This window comes from Leucopleurus acutus (assembly GCF_964270905.1).
Source record: "Leucopleurus acutus genome assembly, chromosome: 2".
Taxonomy (NCBI): domain Eukaryota; kingdom Metazoa; phylum Chordata; class Mammalia; order Artiodactyla; family Delphinidae; genus Leucopleurus; species Leucopleurus acutus.
Genome location: NC_139143.1, coordinates 183,453,378 through 183,463,236, shown reverse-complemented (window position 1 = coordinate 183,463,236; position 9,859 = coordinate 183,453,378).

The following is a 9,859-nucleotide window of genomic DNA, read 5'->3' as shown; positions in this document are numbered from 1 at the left end:
ATCTCCATATAAAATTACATGTTATATAAACATTCGCCTCTTGGCTAGATTGGGAGTGAATTATAAATGGGTATAGGAAGTACACCCATGGGAAAGAAATGTAACTATACATTTCACCCAGAGCTCTGCCAAAGTGGGGAGGTTAAGGTCAAGTGGAGGAATCGGAGAAGTGGCACCTTGGCACTACTTTTGTTCTCTATGGTCACAAAGGGTTAACACAGGGCTTCCCTGGTGGCGCAGTGGTTGAGAGTCCGCCTGCCGATGCAGGGGACACGGGTTCGTGCCCTGGTCCGGGAAGATCCCATATGCCGCGGAGCGGCTGGGCCCGTGAGCCATGGCCGCTGAGCCTGCGCGTCCGGAGCCTGTGCTCCGCAACGGGAGAGGCCACAACAGTGAGAGGCCTGCGTACCGCAAAAAAAACCCCAAAAAACCCACAAAGGGTTAACACGGTTTTGCCTGGCTTCTGATTTCTCTGCCCTGGGGACAGGAGCCATGTAAGGGAGCAGGTATACCTTGCCCCTGCCAGTCCTACCTGGGAACCTGACCTCATGTGGTTAGGGCTTGACCACACAAGAAAAAGAAGTAATAACCCCTGTGAGGGTTTTCCAACTACCTATGGCCTGGGATGCACGTTGCTCCAGAATTTCTGTTCCTGGGACATCTCACTGCTCCTTGGCCCTCAGCTGCAAATACTCCACAGCATCTGGAGACTGCAGTGGCCAGGCCCTCTGCCTCTGCCCCTCTGTCAGGCCATCTGCTCCCACCGCCACCTGCACTGCCCTATATGGATTCCAGCGCCATACCCTGTGACTCTCCCTGCCAGCCCTACCCCCACTCATAAAGGTTGGATGCTAAAAGCAAGAGAGCCGCTCACATCATGCCTTCCTCATAATAAATACTCAGTTTCTGTTAAGTCAGGGTTGTTGAATTTGCCAGGTGTCAGGAATCCCGGGTGCCTGTTTCTAAGTGGTGACACAATGAAAAAGAGCAGAATTCGGATACTTTACAGCTGTAGTACCTCAGAGGAGTCGAATTATTTGGACTACAGTTTCTTCATGGAAACTTCCATGAGAGGACTTGAAAGCATCCCTTTTTCTAGCAGAAAACTAACCATATCCACCTAGTCCCCCAGACCCTCAAGGGAACTGGGCCCTCGGCTACATCAAGTGTAAATTTATATTCCCTTACACACTGCCCGCAGGAGATGACTAGGAACTAATGGGGCTGCCAAGGGCACTGGAACTTTAAGGAAAAACCTCCATCCTCTCTTCCATCAGAAATGCCTGGGGTGCGGGGCTTCCCTGGTGATGCAGTGGTTGAGAGTCCGCCTGCCGATGCAGGGGACACGGGTTTGTGCCCCGGTCTGGGAGGATCCCACATGCCGTGGAGCGGCTGGGCCCGTGAGCCATGGCCGCTGAGCCTGTGCTTCTGGAGCCTGTGCTCCGAAACGGGAGAGGCCACAACAGTGAGAGGCCTGCGTACCGCAAAAAAAAAAAAAAAAAAAAGAAAAAGAAAAAAAGAAATGCCTGGGGACCAAGCAGTGCCGAAGTTAACTGTTTATGCCATGTTAAAGCCTCTTTTTAATACCTATTGTTTTTTCTTTCAACCTGGGAGAACTAATCAAAAACCAGGACTTAGTTCTGCTTCATGTGCTGCCTTTAATGAGCACGGAAAGAACAAGTAACTTAATTCCTTACTCTCTCCATCTTTATTTTAATTCATGTTGACTTAGTGTTCAGGGCTGCTCGTGCTAAATGCTTTCATGGGGCATAATGCATATCCTGACATTGTCTGCTAATTTAAACTTTGTTTGCTAATTTAAAGTCCAGTGGAAGTAGGAGAAGAACTTCCCTGAGATACAGCTGGATATTAGCCCATACACTCGGAGCAACAGTCATCCACCCGTGAGCGTCAGAGAACTTGGCGTTCCCTGAAAGACTGCATTTCTCTTTGCTCCTCCTGAAGCTTAAAGCCAAGTTAGCATGTACAGTAGATCCTGGGGCTTTTAATTCAATAAATACACAGTATCTAACCACAGCTCATGGACAGTAATGCAGAGTAAATGTAAAATCTTGCAGTAGAATAATAAAGACTGTCCTGCTGGTGTGAAGAGTGTGAGATTTTGGCCCAGGGGCCCAGCACACACGGATCCGCCTGGTTCAGGCAAAGTCCCAGCCTGGATTCACCGAACATTAATCCTCAGCACTTTCCACTCTCTCTCAGGGGTCATTTTATCAGACACGGACGCAAAGCACCCAGGGTTCTCTCTCTGCACCCAAGGGCTCGGGGCCGCAACACAGAGTCCCGTGCATTTTCCTGAGACCTTGCTCCTCCCATGTTTTCTTTCCTACCCGCTTCTTTCCACTGCCTTGAACTCCCCACGGATGCTCACGTTTGAGAAAACAATCCCGTACCAGTCACAAGAGGGATGTTTCTGAAGTGACGGGGAGCCTCTGGGTGCTACCAGAGAGGTTACCTGAAGTAAGTGCTTGAACAGCCTAAAGCACTTAACAGCACCCTGTGGGTAACCTCAGGAAGGCGAAGAATGTTCTGAGCGAAGGGAAAGCTCGAGCCTTCCTTCTACTCCCCGCCCCGCCTTCCACACAGCACCTGGGCATGAGGCTGGGGCTGCGGATCTTGTCCAGCAAGACCCGGGGACAAAAGACGCTCACAGGCTGACAAGGTGTTTGGGGCTGCTGCAGAGATATACCCTCGTGAGCCAGGAAGAATCTGTTTGTTCATTCATTCATTCAACAAACATTTATTGTCTGGGTACTGGGGATACATAGTGAGCAAAATCGACAAAAATCCCTGCCTGCGTGGAACTTTCATTCTAGTGTGGTAGACAGACTATACCCAAAATACATAGGTAAATCAAAGAGCACGTGGAAAATGAGAGGGTGGCAGAAGCAGTGGGGAAAACCAGAAGGGGAAGGGAAGAGGAAATGCAGGGCGGAGGGACCACAGCATTGCATCGGGCTGGGAGGGAAGGCATCTCTGAGATTTGAGCAAAGCTCTCAAAGAGGGGAGGAAGGAATGTCAAATGGGCGTCTGGGGGGAACATTCCAGGCAAAGGGAACATCAAAGGCCCAAGGAGCATGTTTGGCGTGTGGTAGGGAATGCAGGGAAGCTCAGGAGGCTGGAGAAGAGTGAGGGTGGGGAGAATGGTAGGAGATGAGGCCAGAGAGGTGGGGGGTCCATCTAAATGGGAGCCTTTGGAAGTTTCCGAGCAGAGGAGTGGCATCATCTGAATTATATTTCAAAACAATCACTCTTGCTTGTGGTTGGGAACTGGCCAGATAAAAAGCCAGTGTGATCATCCAAGCAAGAGATGATGGTGGCTCAAACCAAGATGGTAGCAGTGGAGGTGTCATGAGGTGGTCTGGTTCTGGTTATATTTTGAAGAAAGTCAGCAGAATTATCTGATGGACTGGACATGGGATCTGAGAAAAACAGACAAGTCAGACGACTCCAAGGATTTTGACCCGAGCAATTGGAAACTGGAGCTGCCATCACCTCACCAGGGAAGGCTGTGGATGCTGAAGGTTTGGGAGAGAAGAGCAGTTCTGTGTTGAGCATGTAGAATCTGAGACGCCTGTTTAGAGATCCAAGTGGACGTATCTCAAGCAGGCACCTCAGTGTACGAGCGGAGCTTAAGCGAGAGATGTGGCTGGAGACATAATTGGGAGCTGTCAGTACTTAATGACAATGATACTGATGAGATCACCAAGAGCATAAATGGAAAAAGACAAGTCCAAGATCAGAGTATTGGTGGACTCCAAGATTAAGAGGACAGGAATAGGCAGAGAGATCACCAGAGGAGTCTTCCACCATCGCTTGGATGACGTACACCTCTGGGTGAGCTATTTCCTTTTGTTCTCATTTATACCATCTAACAGCCTCTGATTAATAGTTCAGCTCTCCAAGTAGCTTAATGCTGGGATGGGGGTGCCCTTGATAAGGGACACAAACATTCCCAACACTGGAAAAGAATCTCACTCGTTGAAAATGACCAACCTGGCATGTGGGGTTATAAATCAGTTTTTATAAGTTTGATTGGTATGAGTTAAGCCCCAGAACCACCTCGATTCTTATGCACTTAGGATTTCAGGATTATGAATCTGAGGACCAGATCCTTAGAGCATGATACGCACATCAACTTACCACTGCGATGAAGACATCCAACTCTCCTCCCTACAGGGCACTTCTGTTGTAAGTCCCAACAATTATGATGACCTCCCACAATCTAGCTTCCACCCACCCCATTGACTGGCTCTGACCCAGCTTCCAAATGATCCCCCATTTGTCAATGTCAGTGGCCTCTTCTTGGTCTTGTCCTTGGCAATGAGCAGCCGTGGTCAGCCCTGTGGACCCCCTTCTTTCTCTTGGTTTGCCTGCCATGCTATCAAACCAGTTGTCCCTCCTGGCCCCTCTGCTTGCTGCTCCACCGGCTCTTTTTCTTGTTTTTGTTTCACCCTTTTCCTCTCAGGCATACCTAAGGCTCACTTTTCACTCCTCCCTCGGAGAGCTCATCTACTCTCACGGCTTCAACGAGCAGAAGCTCCAGGAGGGCAGGAGTCTGTTAGGTTCCCTGCTACATCTTCAGCCCCTGGAGCAGTGCCTAGGACATAGCAAGTGAGCAATTCTTTCACCCTTTACATATATACCACCACCCTTCTGGTTCAGATCCTCGAGCAGAACCTTATCATTCCTACAAAGTTAAACATCTCCCTGATGCAATCTGATCTATATTCCATGAGTGGTATCTTCCCAAGACATCATTTTGCACATTGAACCACCACATTCTAAAACCGTTCCAACGGCTTCCCACAAAATAATTTGATATTCAGGGCTTCTACACTTTATCATGGGACCTATATCATTTGTACAGCTAGGGTGGTAGAGTGGAAAGAGCATGGTTTTAGATCCAGATGACTGTGGCTTTGGTTCCAGGCTCTGCCACTTCCACTATGGAGGAAATGACTTAACATTTTTATGTCTTTAGGCTCTTTTGATTGCAAGGAACAGAGACTTACCCAGGTGTCCTCATTCAATGCTATGTATTCTGTGGCTACTTGTGAAAACAAGGGCGACAAATCCCATGGCAACCCCCAAGCAGTGACAAAGCTTGACCACAGGGAAGTGAGAGTGTTCTCAACAGTGCTGGATTCTGGATTATCTTGACACCTCCATCACTGCACTGGATAGTTTTCATTTGTCCCTCTGAGTCTATTCTCACCTGGCTCTGTGACCAGGGAGACTGACCTGAAGGGACCAAATTCCCTTGTCCTCTGGGTTTTGGTTGGGTTTGGCCAATTAGAGGCACTGAGAGGTGATTTGGGGGCAATAGAAGACACAGGTTGGGGTATTTATTCTTCTGGCTCCTTCCCTGCCAGACTAATGGGTTTCTGGTGGTTGCGTTTCTCTATCAAAAGCCACAGCTCCTGTTGGATGGAGCTAGAGTTCTGGCCAGGTTCCGGTAACCAATCCCTGCTCTTGCCTATTCAGGACTGTGAGTGTAAAGGGCCTCCCATGGTTGCTAGCCTCGGTGTCTTACTGTCCCTTGTGTGTTTCCTTAACTATGTTGCCCTTGGTAAATTACCCCTTTATCCAACTCTTCTCCATCCTTCTTCTGAGGGTGACATATGTTTCCTGCTGGGGTCTTGACTGGTACAACCACATGGGTGTTTTCTGATGTCCACTGTTAGGGTGATTCAAACCCTCATTTTCGCTGCCACTACCAACCAACAAACTGATTCTCTACTCTGAGCATCTATTCTGTGCTTCCTGGCTTCTGCTTGTTTACAGCTTCCACTAACTCACAACTCAAATGACACATGGGCCAGGGCTGTCCCCCTAAACACACCCACCCCCTGCTTCAGCAACTTCTCTCTGTGTGTTCTCTCAGCTTTGGTTTCTGCCACTCATGGACTCATTCACTCTCTATTTCCAAGACCGCTGATGTCCAAGGGAATCTGCTTAGCCTGGCTATTCACCGTTGTCCTGGTTGGTCAGAACGTCCTGTGCCAGGCCACATGGGTCACCGACCACTGTAGGTGCCCCCACCCCCAAGCCATTGCCTGTTCCTTGTTGGCAAGGGTTGGTTCTGGAAGGAAGAGTATGGGAAAACCATACGTTTCTGAGCTTTACTATTTTTTATGTGGAAAATAATACCTACATCCTAGAGCTGTTATCAGCCTTAAAGGATATAATGAATGTTTAGGGCCTGTCTGAAAACACAGATGCTGATCAATCGTTAGCAGCAGTTGTTCCAAAGACCACTTCTTACTTCTATTATCAGAGCCTCATTTACTCTCCCAACATCCCTGTGAAGTAGGCAAGACAGAGATTATTCCCATTTTATAGATGGAAAAACTGAGGTTCAAACAGTTGCCTAAAATTACAGGGTTACAATATGTCTGAAGCATCAGCAGGGAGCTGGTGTCTCCGGCCCTCCTTTGTTTAGTCCACATGTCATCTTTTAACAGCAGTGTCTCCCTATCAGCTCAACAGTAGCGCATTTTGAAAACACAGTTTCTTCAGCCAGTGGAAAATAGGGAACTTATTTTATTATTATTATTATTTTTTGCGGTACGCGGGCCTCTCACTGTTGTGGCCTCTCCCATTGCGGAGCACAGGCTCCGGACGCACAGGCTCAGCGGCCATGGCTCACGGGCCCAGCCGCTCCGCGGCATGTGGGATCTTCCCAGACCAGGGCACGAACCCACGTTCCCTGCATCGGCAGGCGGACTCTCAACCACTGCGCCACCAGGAAAGCCCTCATTTCTTTAAATTATGAAATATTTTAAACATACAGAAAAATACAGAGAGTAATAACAAAACCCCATATACCTACCACTCAGCTCCAGCAAGCCCTAACATTGTCTCATATTTACTACATAACTTTTTTTTGAGAAATAAAGACTCGCACACATCATCCCTTGGGTACCCTCCTGACATCAGTTTCTTCCTTCTTCTCTTCCCAGAGGGATCATTCTCCCGTGTTGGGTGCATTTCACTGGGAAATATGTATATTTTTCTACTATTCTTATTTTATATGTACATAACCATAATCAAGATATAGCATCGTTGTAAATGTTTTTAACTTTTATTTGCATGGACTCCTTCTCTGCAACTTTCTTTCTCCATCCACATTATTTTTGTGAGATTTATCCTTGCTGATACCCTAACGCATCTACGTAGCTGGTGGAGAGGGTAAGATTATGACTATACCACCATGTAATTATGTTTTTCCTGTGGATAGATATTTAGGATGTTTCTAAATTTCGGAGTTGCAAACAATGTTCTGACAAATGGGGTCATAATAAAAGAATTTCCATTTTTCTAGAGAGCAGAATTTTGTCCCCTAGAAAAAAATAAAAGTAAAAATGAATTATTTTTTTGGATATTTAAATATCCAGCCTTGACTAGGAATTACTTCACGTCTATCTTACAAGTGTGATACTCATAGAAAGAAGGTCTAAATTAATGAGATTTAAACGGCCAGTAACTTCACAATGGTGCTTTGTCTCTACCCATCTATTTTCCTTCAAATGACCTTCTGATCTTTTTCCAATATGAAAATACTGGAAGAAAATTCATTCATTATTTCTTTTCAAAATGATAGAGATGTCAGCTACATTTCATGAAAACATTTTTGGAGCTAGTTATTTCTAATAAAAATACAACAGTGAATTTCAAAGTCAGCATTTTTTTTAAGTACAAAGTGATATATCAGAAGTTGGAAGAGATGTTCTAACATGCAGAAGAAAAAGAATTTAAAAATATGAAATTGGCTTCTGAGAAAAATCCTTCTAGTGACCCAGAGTCCAAAATAGTTCTGGTGAAGATGTCAAAAATGGAAAGATTTCATAATAGGCACCGTCTCTGAAGTGAAAAATAATTGCTAGGCACACAAAATTAAATTCAACATTTTCCTCTTTTAAACAAAAAATAAGGAATTCTTGACGTTGATTGGGAATTTCTCCACACATCATTTTATCAGTATCATTTTCAGAAAGTAAGTGGAGCCAACCTCACCTGTAATGGGTTGAACTGTGGCCCCCAGTAAAGATATGCCCAAGTCCTGACCCTCAGTCCCTGTGAAGGTGACCTTACCTGGAAAAAGGGTCTTTGCAGATGTAATTAAGTTAAGGCTCTATCTCAAGATGAGCTCATCCCGGATTAAGCAGGTGGGTCCTCAATCCAACAACAAGTGTTCTTTTTTTTTTAATAAATTTATTTATTTTATTTTTGGCTGCATTGTGTCTTCGTTGCTGCGCACGAGCTTTCTCTAATTGCAGCAAGCGGGGGCTACTCTTCGTTGCAGTGCGCGGGCTTCTCATTGCAATGGCTTCTCTTGTTGTGAAGCATGGGCTCTAGGCATGCGGGCTTCAGTAGTTGTGGCTAGTGGGCTCAGTAATTGTGGCTCGTGAGTTCTAGAGCACAGGCTCTGTAGTTGTGGCACACAGGCTTAGTTGCTCCGAAGCATGTGGGATCTTCCCGGACCAGGGCTCGAACCCATGGCCCCTGCATTGGCAGGCGGATTCTTAACCACTGAACCACCAGGGAAGCCCACAAGTGTTCTTATAAGAAGAGGAGACATAGACAGAAGAGGTGAAGCACAGGGGAGAGGCCATAGGAAGATGGCGGCAGAGATCAGAGTGATGCGGCCACAAGCCAAGGAATGCTCGGGACCACCAGAAGCTGGAGGAAGCCAGAAGGCTCCCCAAGAGCCTCCAGAGTGAGATTCACCTGAAGATGCCTTGATTTCAGACTTGTGACCTCTGGAAATGTGAGAAAATAAATTTCAGTCATTTCAAGCCACCCAGTTTGTGGTAATTTTTTACAGCTTCTCTAGGAAACTAATACACCCGCTGAGTAACCCATCTGTGAGAGCAGCCCCCCACTGCCCGTCCAGCCCATCCCAGATGGAAAGCGACACACACCTCTTCCACTCTGACCTTGAGCCATTCCCTTGATCCTTCCAAACAATGGTTTGGCAGCCACCGTGCTTCCTTTGGGACAGATGTTACTAGACCTTCCCATACTGTCATTCCAATTTTGTACTCACGTTGGAGGAATCCATGGTGAAAGAAATGCGACCTAGAACAATAGGCAAAGCCAACCCTTACAGGATGAGTGAAATACAAAGGTAGACCCAGCTGCACTAACCTCGCTGCCCTTCATGGTGACTAACCCTGAAATGCCTTCCTCACTCAACACTTCCCTTGAGTGGTCAGAAACGTTTCAGTGAAAATAAAATCCCAATGTCTACTGAGTGAACATTCAACAAACGTTCATTCAGTGCCTCCTGTGAGTCAGGCACTGCCATAGATGTCAACAGTGAGATGAAATTATTCTAATAACTCATCAAGTGTGCCAATAAAAATAGTCCTTTGGGTCTGTGGCTAAAGGAGAAACTCTCTGGGGCCTGAGGAGCACACTGCTTTCATAGATCTCCAGCTTACAAATAGCGATGGCATTTACAGGTTGCTGTCAGACAGCGGACACACAGCAACACGATATCAGAGATGGTCGTGACAAAGTTAAGAACTTCTCTGGTGTCTGCTCACCTCTCTCCCCTTTGTCCACTCCTCTCCCCCAGGCTCCTAGTCTCGCCCCCATTGGATCCACCTAAAAGGAAAAAAAACAGAGTAGAAAGAACCATGTTCAAGGTCAAGGATGGGAAAACCTGACTTGCAGTTTACTGCAAGTTAAACATTTAAAATGATAACACAGTCCAGCCCAGCTCATAACACTGCATCTGAGGCAAATAGAAGGTGCGTGTGAAAGTGTTTTATAATTTTAAAATATACAACAGCCATATACAACAGCAATATACAACAGCCGTATACAA